Source organism: Macrobrachium nipponense, chromosome 5 (assembly GCF_015104395.2).
Source record: "Macrobrachium nipponense isolate FS-2020 chromosome 5, ASM1510439v2, whole genome shotgun sequence".
In the NCBI taxonomy this organism is placed as follows: Eukaryota; Metazoa; Arthropoda; class Malacostraca; order Decapoda; family Palaemonidae; genus Macrobrachium; species Macrobrachium nipponense.
The window spans coordinates 53,105,923-53,121,766 of record NC_061107.1 but is presented as its reverse complement, the minus strand read 5'-3'; the positions used below and the strand labels follow the sequence as shown (position 1 = coordinate 53,121,766).

General features: G+C 41.7%; 1 protein-coding gene and 1 long non-coding RNA gene across 3 annotated transcripts in view; one reads left to right on the top strand and one right to left on the bottom strand.

Moving 5' to 3' along the window:
• Positions 1–209: 209 nt before the first annotated feature.
• LOC135215303 (myotubularin-related protein 14-like) overlaps positions 210–15,844 on the top strand; it is a gene marked incomplete at its 5' end in the record, with an annotated part of 79,581 nt that continues 63,946 nt past the window's right edge. For both annotated transcript variants that reach the window (XM_064249860.1, XM_064249862.1), the window contains 1 exon segment: positions 210–334.
• On the bottom strand, positions 3,428–4,306 carry LOC135215105 (uncharacterized). Its single transcript, XR_010314570.1, has 3 exons — positions 4,249–4,306; positions 4,018–4,100; positions 3,428–3,646 (listed from the first exon to the last, which is right to left on the bottom strand). It is a non-coding gene; the product is annotated as an uncharacterized LOC135215105 (long non-coding RNA).

The window sequence follows — 15,844 nt, the reverse complement described above, 5'->3', positions numbered from 1 at the left end:
GCGATTTTGAAATTTTAAGCTACCAGCAAGTGAATTTGTAAGCAATGTAATTACTTGGTAAGTATGTGTAATATATATAAAACATTACTTTATCATAAAAATGTCATAGAAGTTTTAAGTGAACAGTAACATTTCATACCTTTTTTCAGAGATGGGACCTTGTGAGACTTAGTCAGAACTACCTAAAACTACTAACATATACACATGAGGTTCTCAGGGTCTCTTGATACACTGCATTTCTGGATGGGATCGAACTCCACTATTTCATCTCTCTTATTAAGGTTATCACTTTTGGGCTGATGGGTTGATCCATTCTTCTTTAGATTGTGCTCAGGTATGTATAGTTTTTGAACTTTTTTTTATGGAGAATGGGTGTATACTTTTTTAAAAAGCATTGCTGTAATAAAACTGACTGGAAGAAAAGCATAATGAAATTTGTGTAGGTGAATGAATATACAATTGAAATTGAAGGAGTAGATATTAAGTTTGGTTGTATTAGTATAAAAAATAAGGGTTTGGAGAGTATGAACGGTTTATATAAGGAAAACTTCTAAAGTGAAATGTCAAAATGATTTGAACCCTGAAATGTTAACTTGTTCATAAGCGAACAAACCTTCAGTCTTAACAAGAGGATAATTTCTAGTGCCTAGCTGGATCCTGTTAAAAAACAGATGAAAGCAAGGAATCTTGTGATATCTGGCAAACGTCATGCGTAGGTCAGGGGAAGAATGGTCATAGACCATTCACCTACGCCAATGCTTCTGTCTTTTCTTAACCAGCTTGGCGAGTGTAGTGATTAATCTCTCTTGGCCTTTACCCAGTTCACAGCCCGTTTCGCTTGTGTTTAGTGTGTGTGTTTGCTGATATTATGGCTGCTTCTGCTCCTTCTCGGCCTCGTCAACGTTTGTGCCCCGGAATTCCAGGTTTTCTGTGATCTCGCTTTTTGGCTTCGGCGCTGAACGATCCCCACATCACATGTAGCAGGTGGTGTTCTAGTTTTTATACTATAACAAATCCTTGCCCAGAATGCCGGGTATGGCCTAAAGAGCAGTGGAATTCGTTCTTAGCAAGAGAGAGCATCAGAGGGTTTCGACTCTTCCTTCAGGGGAAAGTTTTTCACCTCTTCCCGATGCTTCATCTGCTGTATCAACCCCCATAGTGGTATTGTATCTGTCTCCTTCCTTTTCTTCCATTGATTGGTTGCTGGAAGTATTGGGGGGCCACCAGGCTGATTCTTGTAGTGTCGCCCCTTCTTGTTTGGGAGTTAATTTGATTCCCCGGAAGGGGAGGCTTTTTCATTATTCTCAGTTATTCCAGAGTCAGAGGTGTCCAAGATGGCGGCGATTTGGAAGACCGCTCTGGCTAGGGCGTACCTCGTCCTTGAAGGGGTTGCTTGCGCACTTTTTGGTAGGGTTGCTAACCCGCTCCTCCCGGCCTCGTCTTCGTGGGTAACCAAGGTCAGCCATCTTGTATTGCTCCGCCAGTGGACTGTTGCCGCCACTTCAAGTCGGAGTGAAGCCGTGGCATCAGCCCCGTTGATGACGTCACGGGATCCGTCGTTGTGTATTCCTCCGCCAGTGGCATCTGACTCCCCTTCACACCGAGGGGAAGCTGTAACGTCATCACCACTTATGACGTCACTCCCATCGATGATGCCACTCCCAGTCATCTCCTCTGCACTGCCTTCCTCAGTCGTGACGTCATCTCTGCCGCCCAGTTCGCTACATCTCCCTTCCATGTCACTGGAGCCTTCTCTTGAAGATCAGCCTGAGGTTATATGCCAGGCAGTGCTTAAGAGGTTGGACTCTGTTTTGGATGGTAAGTTGGCTGCCTTGTCGATTGGGAGGATTGGAAGGAAACGCGTTGCTTCGTCCCCGCCTCCTGCAAAGAGATCGCACAAGGAACCAGTACAGGCAGCCCTCGGTTAGCGGCAGGGGTTCCGTTCCTGGCCACCGACGCCAAGCGATTTTCGACGCTGAGCGATTTTAAAGCCTACGGCCGCCGCACACTTCTTTCGAAACTCTAGACCAGTCAAAGGTGCCGTATCCCACAACGGCGCAATAAGTAAAATATATTTATGCAGTATAGTACTTTAGAATTTACTGTACAGTACATGTGGGGGTGTGCTAGAGTATGTAAAGATATAATAAAGTTTATACAGTGTACAGGTAGCTGTAGTGTTTAGGTTACGATCATTAGTCTTACGATAGTCCGATTTTTATGAGAGAATCAAATTACAATGGCCTAACTTTTTCCATCTTCTAGTTACATAAGTTCAAATAACAGCAAAAGAGAATGATGATAGTGTGGTTTTAACATTATACTCGTTGCGTGAACGTGTACAGCCATGAACAACCGAACGAGAAACTACTTTTTTTTTTTTTTTTTTTTTTTTTTTTCTAAGTACAACCGAACTGGATAACATCTGTTTGGCTTGTATTTCGATCATCGTACTACAGTGCAACATTACCGTATTTGTTATAAATGGCGTTATGTATAGAATAGAACTGAGATATCTTAATGTAATAACTTTATTCGCTATAGATCAGAGATCAATATAGATTAAAGATCAATCGGAAAATATACCGTTAATTTAAAACCTAGTTATAACTGAAGCTGAGAAAAACTGTTCAAGCTGCTAATGACTATTATCGTACATCGGCAACAAGGATAAAAACTGCAGTAACGTCTGCCATCACACACAACTGTAGATAAAATTGGGATAAAATCATTTTAATCAAAACTACTGTGCTTGAAAGAACACATTTTACTTGTTTTATTGGTTTCACGCCGTTATAAGATAAATAACGTAAAGTTCGTATTACGATGATATAAAGGATTATTGCGAACGGAATCACGTAATTTTTTATGCAATAAACATGCCGCCAACGTAATCTGTTAACGAAAAAAATAGTAGTTCACATTCACAACGAGACATATTCAATAAATATTTCCACCTAAAACCACGCTGTATAAGGAAAAATAACTTTGTCTCATATAAGTCAAGTACAGGCAGTCCCCGGGTTACGACGGGGGTTCCGTTCTTGAGGCGCGTCGTAAGCCGAAAATCGTCGTAAGCCGGAACGACACTTGGAAATATGCCTTAAACTAAGAAAAAGTTAGAGACCTTACCTGTGTGACATGCAAGTAGATTGCATGATGTGTAGTGTGGTTATTCCAATGGCAAAGGATGGTTCTTGAAGGTATAATTCTTTATTAAACTCTTGTGACACTAAAAAGCACAATGTACTACACCTTAATCCTTAGGTTAGATTATACACTAACACTATATATTAATGCACTGCACACTCGTAGTAGTACGTATGTATTTGTTAGATCCTGGAGTACACATAAAAATCCCAGTCTGGTAGCTCTGGAAGGCAAAAGTATAACACAAGTAGTACAAAATACTACACAAAGTCCTGAATACAATATGTAAATTATAGATATCAAGAGTAAAAGAGTTAATGTATGTTAATTAATTCCTTACTTTTAGTTTATAATTCCTTACTTTGAGTTATATCAAGAGTAAAAAAGTTAATGTATGTTAATTAATTCCTTACCTTTAGTTTAAATTTTGCATTCATCATAACCCTGGATGGACAAAGTCTTATGTGGCCCCATAGCCTACATCATTCAGGGGGTTCTGGAATGTACAAAAAATAATTAGTATGTCAGTAAGTACTCTATGCATAGTAAGTTACTACAGTAATATGCACCATACAGTGGGTTTAATATCACATATATAACACATCTTACTTAGTTAATGTATGTTAATTAATTCCTTACCTTTAGTTTAAAGTTTTGACGTTCATCGTAACTGGATGGATAAAGTTTTTCTTATGGCCCATAGCCTACATCATCAGGGGGTTGAATGTACAAAAAACCTAATTAGTATGTCAGTAAGTACTCTATGCATAGTAAGTTACATACAGTAATATGCACCATAACAGTGGTCAATATCACATATATAAACATGTATAAAACTTAGTTAATGTATGTTAATTAATTCCTTACCTTTAGTTTAAATTTTGCATTCATCGTAACCCTGGATGGACAAAGTCTTATGTGGCCCCATAGCCTACATCATTCAGGGGGTTCTGGAATGTACAAAAAAATAATTAGTATGTCAGTAAGTACTCTATGCATAGTAAGTTACATACAGTAATATGCCACCATACAGTGGTTTAATATCACATATATAACATGTATAAAAAAACTTAGTTAATGTATGTTAATTAATCCTACCTTTAGTTTAAATTTTGCATTCATCGTAACCCTGGATGGACAAAGTCTTATGTGCCCCATAGCCTACATCATTCAGGGGGTTCTGGAATGTACAAAAAATAAATTTAGCAATCAGTACTCTATGCATAGTATTACATACAAAGTAATATGCACCATACAGTGGTTTAATATCAACTGGTATGCATTATTGTAAATGATTGGTCTACACCCCCTGTTCAGCAGGGAGTGTACAGTACCAATTCCATGAGGGACCTTGATCACTTATCCATGTGAGAGATCTTGGTCACTTTTTTTTAGTATAAAACTTACTTAATGTATGTTAATTACTACTATGTATAATTCCTTACCTTTATGTTATGTAGTACCCTGGACAAAGTTTTATGTGGCCCCATAGCCTGCATCATGGAGGGGGTCCTGGTTTTCTGGAATGTACCAAAAAAGTATCAAAGTTAAGTCATGTTATGTATGTTTAGTAGTTACATACAGTAACCCATACGTACAGTGGTTTATAACATGTACATATGTACATAATCAACTGGTTGGAAATTCCTGTAAAAAAAAGTTATGTACGTATGTAATATGTACTACTGTATGTAAAAACCTTACTGTTCATACTTTGTTACACTACATGTTACATGTGATACATATACTTTCCTGAAGGGTTTTTTCCATCCAAAAATGGTGCTTCTACTTGTAGTAGTTATCCCGTTGATGACACTTGTAGTAACAACCTGGAGTTGTGTGAAAAATGTTGGTTCTGGAAGGAAAAAGTAACAAAATTAGTGTACAAAATATACACTACAGAAAGTTGTGAATGCATATGTTAATTACTGTAGTATATCAAGAGTACTAAAAGAGTTAATGTATGTTAATTAATTCCTTCCTTACCTTTAGTTTATAATTTTGCATTCATCGTAACCCTGGATGGACAAAGTCTTATGTGGCCCCATAGCCTACATCATTCAGGGGGTTCTGGAATGTACAAAAAAAATAATTTTGTCAGTAAGTACTCTATGCATAGTAAGTACATACAGTAATATGCACCATACAGTGGTTTAATATCACATATAACATGTAGTATAAAACTTAATTTAGAAATTCCTTACATAACTTACCAACTTTTAGTGAGTCTCAAAGCTTGTTACCTAGGTTGTGGGAGATGGAGGTGGAGGTGTAGAGCATTCATGATAAGGATGCATTCCAAACCTAACTTCAGTGTGCTTTATCACAGATAACAGGCTAGGATGATGGGCAGTCTGGAATGAAGAATTAATATTAAAGGACAGTATGTAACCACTTAGGTGTACAAAATTTATTGTACGTATGCAAACATTAAACACAACTGAGAATTCCTTACCTTCAGCAAAATGAAGACATGTAGGCTATGTAGAGGTCTGGTTTATGTAAGTCACAGGTGCATGCCAGTCTAGGAATGATAATGTAATAGTACATATGATTATAGTATGTATGTTACATACATAACATGGTTATTACATATGTAATATTAAAAACATAATAAAAAAAAATGTCCTTACCAAATTCTAGTGGTTGGCTTGCCTTACTGGGATGGTCATATGGTACATGAGAGTGGGTGGCTGGCTATGGAGTGGGATGGGCAGGTGCTTGGGAGTCTGGAATGAAAAAAAATAAAAAATATATAAAATGATAGTTACTACTACTGTAACTACTGCACATGTATTACTGTTTGACATATGTGTGTGTAATACGTATGTTCAATATAAAAAATGAAGAATTTCTTTTACCTGAAGGAATGGGAGAGGTGGAAACTACTCGTATCAACTGATTTGGGCTCTGGGGAGGTGATACTTGTATCAACTGATGAGGGAACATCTACATCTGGAAAGAATGATAGGGTACATAAAGATATATATAAGGTGGATGTAATTGTAGCATATGTACACTTTTAATAAATTTCTATTAGCAATTTATAAAACATTTTATACAAATTTGTTAAGGATTTCCTTACCTGATGTATAGGGAGGGCGAGGCATCAAAAACCATGGAAAGGCTCAGGGTCATCTGGGTCACTGTCACTATCAAAGGGGTCTGAAATGGAAAAAAAAAAAAAAAAAAAATAATAAGGTTATGCAACATCAAACACATTGTACCACTATGTAAGTTAGTGTACGTATGTATGAGGGTGTAAACAATTCCTTTCAACATGAAAATGAGAAAAATGAAATTGCTTACCTGATGTACACGTGCAGCTGGGCGGGCTGATACAGAGGGTCCAGGTAACAGGGGGATCTGGAACTGTCACAGGTAGCACAGGGAGATCTGAACTGTCACAGTAGTACAGGGAGATCTGGAACTGTCACAGGTAGTACAGGGGGATCTGGAACTGTCACCACTTCTGCAATAAAAAAATTACAAATGATGAAAATTAATGAAGTTACAATTTACTCTTACATTTAGTTGTTACATTAAAAAATTAACACATTTTAATATGGTACACATGTAAACACACAAATTAGTAAAACAGTTTCAGAATTCCTTACCAGGACTAGGAGTGGGAGGTGGTGGTATGGAGACTTGTGAAAGAAAGTGTCAATGCCTGGACTGCACACTTCTCTTTGTCTGCTTCTCCTTCAGGGTCTCCTTGTAGAAAGTCACCAAATCCATGATTCCTCTCTTGATTTTGTCAAACCTAGAAACGTTATGGGTCTTCTGCCTCAAAAGAAGCCAAGGCTCTCTCCAGATGAGTAAAACCCTCTGACAAGCCTTTCACAGTTAATGACCTGGGTTTTGGCTCTGGTGCCGCCTCCTCTTCCTCAATCAGTTTGTTGTTCAAGTTCTAGTAAGTCCTCTGCAGACAATTCCTCTCCATGGGAAGCCAGCAGCTCTGTTACATCATCAGGTTCAAGATCTAGTTGCAGACCTCTTGCTTAGCCCTACGATCTTCCTTGTCACAGTCTCGACGTCTTCTGCCTGGTCAAAGCCTTCAAAAACTGTGCACAAACTGTGGACACAGTTTCCTCCAGGCCCCATTTAAAGTGGTCGTCTTCACCTCGTCCAAGCACTTGCAATGTTCTTCACTGCATCTGCAATGTTGTAGCCCTTCCAGAATTGCTTCAGTGTCAACTCCTTGTTAGCTTTCTATGGCCCTCAAAGCAAAAACGTATGGTCCTTCTAAGGTAGTAAGCCTTGAAATTTGCTATTACTCCCTGGTCCATTGGCTGTATCAGCGATGTGGTATTGGGTGGGAGGTACTCACCACCTTCACAGGGTTAGGATGCATGTCGCTCAAATTTGAAGGGTGACCAGTGGGGCATTGTCCAGGACTAAGAGGGCCTTAAAAGGCAGACCCTTCGAAGTCAAATACCGCTCCACTGCTGGCACGAAATGGTCATTGAACCAATCTTCGAAGACCATTAAGGTAACCCAACGCCTTCTTGTTAGATTTCCAAATCACAGGGAGTTGACTCTTGAAAATGCCCTTGAAAGCCCTGGGATTCTCGGCCAAATACACCAGCAAGGGCTTCAGTTTCAAATCACCACTTGCATTGGCCCCAAACAGCAAAGTCAGTCGCTCCTTTCCAGCTTTATGGCCAGGTGCTGACTTCTCCTCCTTGGAAAGGTACGTTCGATTTGGCATTCTTCCAAAATAATCCACCAGTTCTCATCCACATTAAAGACTTGGTCAGCCGTGTAACCACCATCCTAATTATCTCAGCCAAACCACCTGGAAAACTTTCTGCTGCTTCGCTATCAGCACTAGCAGCTTCACCTTGCAGCTTCAACATTATGCAAATTTGCACGAGCCTTAAAAACGGTTAAACCAACCTCTACTCACGGGAAATTCACCACCAGCACTGCCTTCGCCAAACTTTTTCACTACTGCCTCATGCAGCGCTCTAGCCTTCTCCTGGATCACACTTAAGCTCACCGGAACACGTCGCTGGTTCTGGTCCTCCAGCCAGATCATGAGCAATTTCTCCATTTCAACAATGCTCTGGCTACGTTGCTTCTCGTTTATCACCGTTGACTTCATCGTGCAAGCATCCTAACGTGCTTCAGAATACGTTCCTTATCCTTCACAATGGTTACCACCGTGGTCCTGCTCAAGCCTAAAGAACGGCCTATTTTCGGTGTTAGTTTCTCCCTTCTCCGAACGCTTTATCACGTCATATTTGACCTCCATCGTGATGACCTTCCTCTTACTTGGATGAAACTATCATCGGAGGAAGTACTTTGGCGTTTAGGAGCCATTGTAAATTAGCGAAAATGGCAAGGAATTTCAGCAACGTCTCGGCACACAAACCTAGTGGAATGCAGGCAGGCACGCGATTGAAGTGGCGTCCTTTCGTATTGTTACGCTTGGCGTCCTCGACCGTCCGAGGTCGTCCTTTTTTCGTTGTTCGGTCAATTTACCATACAGTTTAATAGCGTTAATTAATTTATGCACCTCGCTCAAAAAACTAGTTCTGCAATATGAGGTATCGTTAAAAAGCATAACAAAACGTCGTAACCTTGGAAATTGTGTTGTAATCTAACCAGAAACTTAGTTTTTTTTAAATTTTTTTTAATGTACTGGAAACAAGCAATGATTTTTCATTTATATTTGCGCTTTTGGACTGTTTTAAACTGCGCATCTCCCAAGATAGTGTATTCATTCGCGCCCGCAAACTAGTTCCGCTTTATAGGCGGCGTCAGTAAAAAAATTTAAAAAATACGAAAAAAAACAAAAAAAAAGTGTCAAAAATCATCATAACCTCAAAATTTTTTGTTGTATGGTAACCAAAACATATTTTTATTATGTACTGTGCTAAACTATAAAGGATTTTTATCATAGCATGCGTTTTTTAAAAGCGTCGTTAACTCGGAGCGTCGGAAGCGTCAGCGTCGTAACCTTGGAACAGCGTCGTAACCCAGGACGAATTTCCATTGAATATTTAAGAAAAAGCGTCGTAACCTCGGAACGTCGTAAGCCGGAAACCGTCCCACGTAACCCGGGGACCGCCTGTATATAGATATTCGTTTATGCTAACTAGAAGCAAAACCATTCGCTCAGAATTGCGTTATGGTGAAACAAACTCGTATTCATCAGCTGATTTCAAACCACAACATTGGCCGCTCCGGGGAATACGGGCTTAAGTTTGCCGTAGTATTTTAAAATACGATAATAGGAGAATACATACAAAAATTCTTGGATACAGTGAAATAATGTATAACTTTTTTAAAGGATTTATGGAAAAGATGCATAATTAATAAAATAACGCAATGCATTTTTCGGAACTGGCGGACAAGAACAAACATGAAAAAACCATCCGACTGACAACGTAGCGTAGTTACAAAGGCTGCCTTAATTTGTATCTTATTTCTGTACAAAAATGAAAATACCTTTACATAATATATTTTCATACACATTTTAAACATAAAAGCATAAACATTTGAAAAATAGACACATCGATTGCTAAATTTGCACTTTTTTTAACTATATATTTTCGGAAGAGTGGCAGACGGCGACAGACAAGAACGAACTTGAAAAAAACATGTAGTCGATAACTGAAGGGGTTTTCAGTTTCAAAAAAGCTGCCTTTTTATCATATTTCTGCACAGATGCAAACAAAAAAAACGAATATTTGCGACAGAAATAAAAATACCCTATTTTGTATACATTTTCATACACATTTTAAACATAAAAGATAAACATAAAATAGACTCATCGATCGCTAAATTTCTCTTTTTAACTCTATTTTTCGGAAGAGTGCAGACGGGCGGCATACAAAGAACGAACTTGAAAAAAAAAACATAGTAGTCGATAACTTGAAGGGTTTTAGTTTCAAAAGCTGCCTTTTATCATTTCTGCAACATTTACCCTATTCGTAATACATCATTTTAAACAAAGCATGATTTATAAAATCGACACATCGTCGCTAATTTGCATCTTTTAAATCTATATTCTCGGAAGAGCGGCAGGCGGCGGCTTACAAAAAAGAACATGAAAAACACGTATTTGATAACGTGAAGGGCAGTTTCAAAAGCTGCCTTTGTATCATATTTCTGTCAGAAATAAAAAATGCCTTTCACGTAATACATTTTCATACACATTTTACAAACAAAAGCATGAACATTTATAAATCGACACATCCATAGCTACATTTGCACTTATGTAACTCGATATTTTCGGCATAGAACGGCGTCAGAGGCATATATTTTACCCTAATACCGACGTAATAACTCTCCATAAAATTTAATATAATTTGCATAACCTTTATGGTCTGAACGGCATTTCTACAAATGTATGAACTCGTTAGACAACGGCGCCGTAAAGATACCTTTAAAATGCCTTATTTTTTTTATGAATATTTTTGATGACCGCCGTAAAACCGATTCGCCATTGAGTGATTGCGCCGTTAACCGCGGGCCGCCTGTACTGTCTTCCTCTCCCTCTTCCCCCTCTACACCACGTCGGCGTATCAAGCGTTGAAAGGCTAAGGACTTTGTTCTTTATTCGCCTACGAGGGAGGAACAACACAGACATGTTCTTGAGTGTGTTGGTGTTTTGGAGAGTGTTAGTGTATATTCCTTTGTGTAATCTGCAGTGGCTGCTAAGTCCTCTGCATTGAATCGTGGGCGTGTTGCAATCTCCCCCGTCCGTGCACATTGCGAGTGTGTTGCAACCTCCCCCATCCAGCACATTGCGAGCGTGTTGCAACCTCCCCTGTCCATGCACATGATACAAGTGCTCCTTCTTCTCCAAGGCCTATTTGTCACTGTAAGGATCTCAAGGCGCCTGTCCAGGGTCAAAGGTGGTGAGCGCGAAGTTGGTGCAGGAGGAGTGTTTGCCTGCTCCTCTCACGGATGCTTCTAAGAGTTCGATTCTGGAGGATTCTCCTTCGATCTTGAGTGTTGGGATTCCTCTCCAACTCACATTCGTAAGTCGGCCACGGCTGTGACCATTCACGGACATGTTAATGAAGCATCTGTTGGAGGAGAACGTAGTGCTGTTCCTAGTGTTATAGTGGGTTTGTCTTGGGAGTAGACGCGTGGACCCAGCCCACAGAGGTTAGTTGGTGTTACGGGCTTTTTGGCTGCTGAGCCTTCCACTAATTTTAATGAAAAAGGTGCCCTAGAGGAGCCTACACATCCTTGTCGTCGTCGGTCTCCGTTGCTGGAGCAGGAGGGAGACACGTAAGAGTGTTTGTCTTCCTTTTCAGAAGTTGTTGATCTCATTCATGGGTTCAACAATTTGGAAGGTAGGTCTCAGGCTTGGTCGTCTTACACTCCTTCTTGCTTGAAACCTTGGTGGGAGCTACGCAGGATCCCAAATCATCTCTTCAGATTCCCTTGTCGGGGCATGTTTAGTCAGTCTTGCATAAGGTTAACGCCTCTGTTTCAGACTGGGACAGTTCGCTTCGGTGTAGGGGCTCTGCCAAGCTACTACCCCCGTCTCTCACGAGGCATAGGAAGTACTACGCTACGAACTCTACTTTTTTTATGTCGCGCCATCTTAACCCAGACGTCACTCGCCTGAAGCCGGGATTGACTTTGGAGCAGGTGAGGTCGGTGGCTCCGTCCTTGTCTACACAGGATGCCTCGGCATTGGAATTTACGGCAGCCTCCATGTTGCACACGGTTTCTTGGCTGGACTTCTGGTCTGTGGTCATTGTCAAAATAGCTTCTGACAGGTCCCCAGAAGGGTTGGTGAGTGCATCCTTGCTTGCCAATCTGTTGCAGTCCGGAGGCAAGGCGTTTTCGTATATGGCTCACCTCAGTGTTAATTTGTGGGCTAACCTTCTGTTGATTAGAATGCGATAGACCGGTGTCGAGCTGACACCAAAGACAGACTGGTGCGCCAGGCCTTGTCTAAGTCAGGAGTCTCGTCCTCGGAGACGTCCGGCTCCTCTCCTCCCCCTCCCCCTCCCCCTCCCCCTTTCCAGCAGCAGTCAAGATCATTGCCTGGTAGGCTGTCGAGGAATTAGTTTGGCAGGACCTTTCCGTTTGACTTAGCCTAGGTCAGGATCAACGTCCCTTTCGCTCTCATTCCTTTAAGCCAAGAAGGGGCCCAAGGGGCAGAGGTTAAAGGGGGCCGTCAGTAGGTTAGGCGCCTCTCCCTCTCCTGTGGCAGGGTGGGGGAGTTGTTGCCTGGCGGGCCACTGGGTCAGGTGGCAGAGTTATGGGGCGGAGAAGTGGGTGGTAGATGTCTTTCGGGTGGGGTATACCTACTGCCATTTGAGTTCTCTCCTCCTCTGTCGGACAAGCCGCAGCTCAGGAAGGCATATCCTCCAGATTCTCCGAAGTTCTTGGCTCTTTGGGAGCAAGTGCAAAAGATGCTGGACAGGGATGCGATAGCAGAAGTGGTGCGTCCATCTCCAGGGTTTAATAGTCACATCTTCTTGGTTCCCAAGGTGTTGGGAGGATGGAGACTGTGATCAAACTTTTTCACCTTGAGTCACTTCATCAGGAAGACACGGTTCAAGATGGAGACCCCGCTTTCAGTGTTAGCAGCCATGACAGAAGGTAACTTCATGCTGTCGATAGACTTAAGGGATGCATACTTCCAAATCCCTGTTCATCCGATGTCCAGGGAATTCATTCGTTTCTCTCTTGGGGACAAGGTGTTCAAGTTCAAAGTCCTATGCTTTGGGCTGACGACAGCCCCTCAAGTGTTCACAAGGGTCGTCTCTCTCGTGTCAAGTTGGGCCTATGCTCAGGGGATCCATTTGCTGAGGTACCTCAACGATTAGTTGGTCTTGGCAGTTTACAGGGAAAAGCTGCTGCTGGACAGGGATCATCTACTTCAGTTCTGTCTGGAACTGGGCATCGTAGTCAACTGGGAAAAGTTGAACCTCGTACCCAGTCAAAGGATTCTGTACCTGGGCATGGTCATTGATATGACATTGGCAAAAGTTGTCCTGTCAGATCAGAAATTGGAGAAGTTGCAGGTGGTGGCGCGCGACTTCCTGTCTGAACCACATCAGTCAGCTCATCAGTGGCAGGTTCTTTTGGGAGTGTTTTCATCCCTGGAGAAGCTGATTCCTCATGGGCGTCTTCATCTTCAGTCTCTGCAATGGAGAATGGGAGAATTCTGGTCTCTGGTGGGGGACTGCCCGATAATGGTTCCTCTTGTCTCTGGAAGTGAGAGAAGACCTTTGTTGGTGGTTGGATGACCAGAATCTTTCAAAGGGTATCCCTCTGCGTTCTCTTTCACCGGACTTCCTTCTATTCTCAGACGCCTCCCTCACAGGTTGGGGGGCTCATTTAGGCGGCCTCATTGCTTCAATTGCTTCAGGCGTTTGGAGTTTGGAGAACAAGCGGCAACATATCAACGTCTTGGAGTTGAAGGCAGCCTTCCTGGGTCTGAAGGAGTTTTGGGAGAAGGTAGAAGGTCATTCTGTCGTTCTCATGTCAGACAACACCATGGTGGTAGCCTATGTGAACAAGCAGGGAGGCCTGGTTTCTCGTCAACTTCACGCCTTGACTGTCGAGGTTTACCAGTGGGCGGTCAGCAATTCGGTAGAGCTCTCAGCCGGGTATATCCCAGGCAAATGGAATGTGGTTGCAGACAAACTCAGTTGTTGGGATCAGATCCTAGGCACAGTGTGGTCCCTTCATCAAGTGTTAGCAGACAAGCTTTTCCAGGTTTTGGGGAGACCCATGCCGGACCTTTTCGCAACTCGCTTTTACAGGAAGCTGGAGATATTCTGTTTAGTGGTCCCAGATCCTTCAGCATTGGCAGAGGACGCATTCCAACATCCCCTGGAACAACCTGGAGGTTTATGCCATCCCTCAGTTTTGTTTGATCCGTCAAGTTCTGAACAGTCTAATGAGTTCACAGGGTCTCCGGATGACTTTGGTAGCCCCTCTGTGGCCTCAGGAGGAATGGTTTCCAGATCTGCTGCTGCTGTTGTCAGAGGGTTCGAGGGAGATTCCCCCTTGGCGACATCTCCTGTGTCAGCCCCATACGGAAATGTTCCACCAGTCAGTAGAATCCCTGTCTTCACAGTTGGAGGCTATCAAGTATCTCCTCCGAGCGAGAGGCTTTTCTCAGAAGAACAGCAGGGCATATGTCCAGCAGTCTCAGAAACTTGACCTCCGCGGTTTACCAAGGCAAATGGTCGATCTATTCAGCGAATAGCAGACTTTTTAACCTTCCTCAGATACGAGAAAAGTTTGTCCGTTTCTGCCATTAGAGGCGACAGGGCGGCCCTGAGTTTGGTGTTACGCCTTAAAGGTATTGACATCTCTTCCTGGGAACTTTCCTTGCTAGTTTAGGGGATGTGTCCTTGGTTTTCAAGAGCTTCACTAAGGATCCATATGAGCCCTTGCGTCGCTCATCTTACAGGAACTTGACGCATCTTCCAAGAGGGTAGGAGAGCTCCACAGTCTGAGCTATGAAATGAAGCACACCAGGGGTTGGGAGTCGATGCCCTTCGAATTTGCCTCGGAATTTGTGGCCAAGACCCAAAATCCCTCTAGGCACAATGACAGGTTCACTTCGTTTTCCATTCCATCACTGAATGACTTCATGGGTGGTGATGCTCAAGAGCTTTTGCTGTGCCCTGTCCGGGCCGTGTTGCTATCTTAAAAGGACTCGGCACCTTAAACCAGGCTGCCGCAGACTTTTTGTTAGCACAGGCCGTACAAGAAAGGGGTGTCTAAGAATACTATCTCTTTTTGGATACGGGAAGCCATCAGACAGGCATACAGTGTTCCCCCCAAATAATACGGGGGAGATGTGTACCAGACACCCACGCGAATAGCTCAAACCCGCAAATAGTTAGAACTCCCCTCTAAAAATACCTATACCTGCCTATCTTGAAAGTTCAAATACCAAATGTCTACTTAAAGTATTATCCTACATCAAATATACCATTGAATTGGTATTATTAATATCATTTTTAAATGTCATCTTAAATACATTTTACCATTAGAAATATATAAACAGCCAATAGCGAGAGAGAGAGAGAGAGAGAGAGATAGGAGAGAGAGAGAGAGAGAGAGAGAGAGAGAGAGAGAGAGAGAGAGAGAGAGAGAACTCCTTACGATTTCAATAGATTGAAATGAACGTATGAAGACGACACACTTTTTTTTTTCCCCCTCTCATAAATACATATATTTCTCCAGAGAAGAGAGAAAGAGAGGACTGTCCAATTATGTTTCTGTCTATCAATTCTTTTGCTGAGATCGAGAGAGATAAAAGAAGGAAGAAATAGAAACACCTTATGTAACATCCTACATCAAATTTACCTTGAATTATTATCATATTACTGTATTAATCTTAGAGATTGTATTAATATAATTTCAAAGTAATCCTAAACATTAGTACGTACCCTTAAAGGTATATACTTACATACATACTTATAACACTTGCAGCCAAGAGAGACTGAGTTACCACTATGACAAGTACTTGTGAGAGAGGAGAGAGAGAAGAGAGAGAGAGAGAGAGAGAGAGAGAGAGACAGAGAGAGGAGGAGAGGAGAGAGAGAGAGAGACTTGTCCTTACAGTATTTAAAAGTGAAATGGAATGATTATTGTATTTAAAATACTCACATATGAATTTTGTAATTACAGTTATAGTATTATTATTGGAAAATATTAATGATAAACTTGTTACATACATGTCCATGAA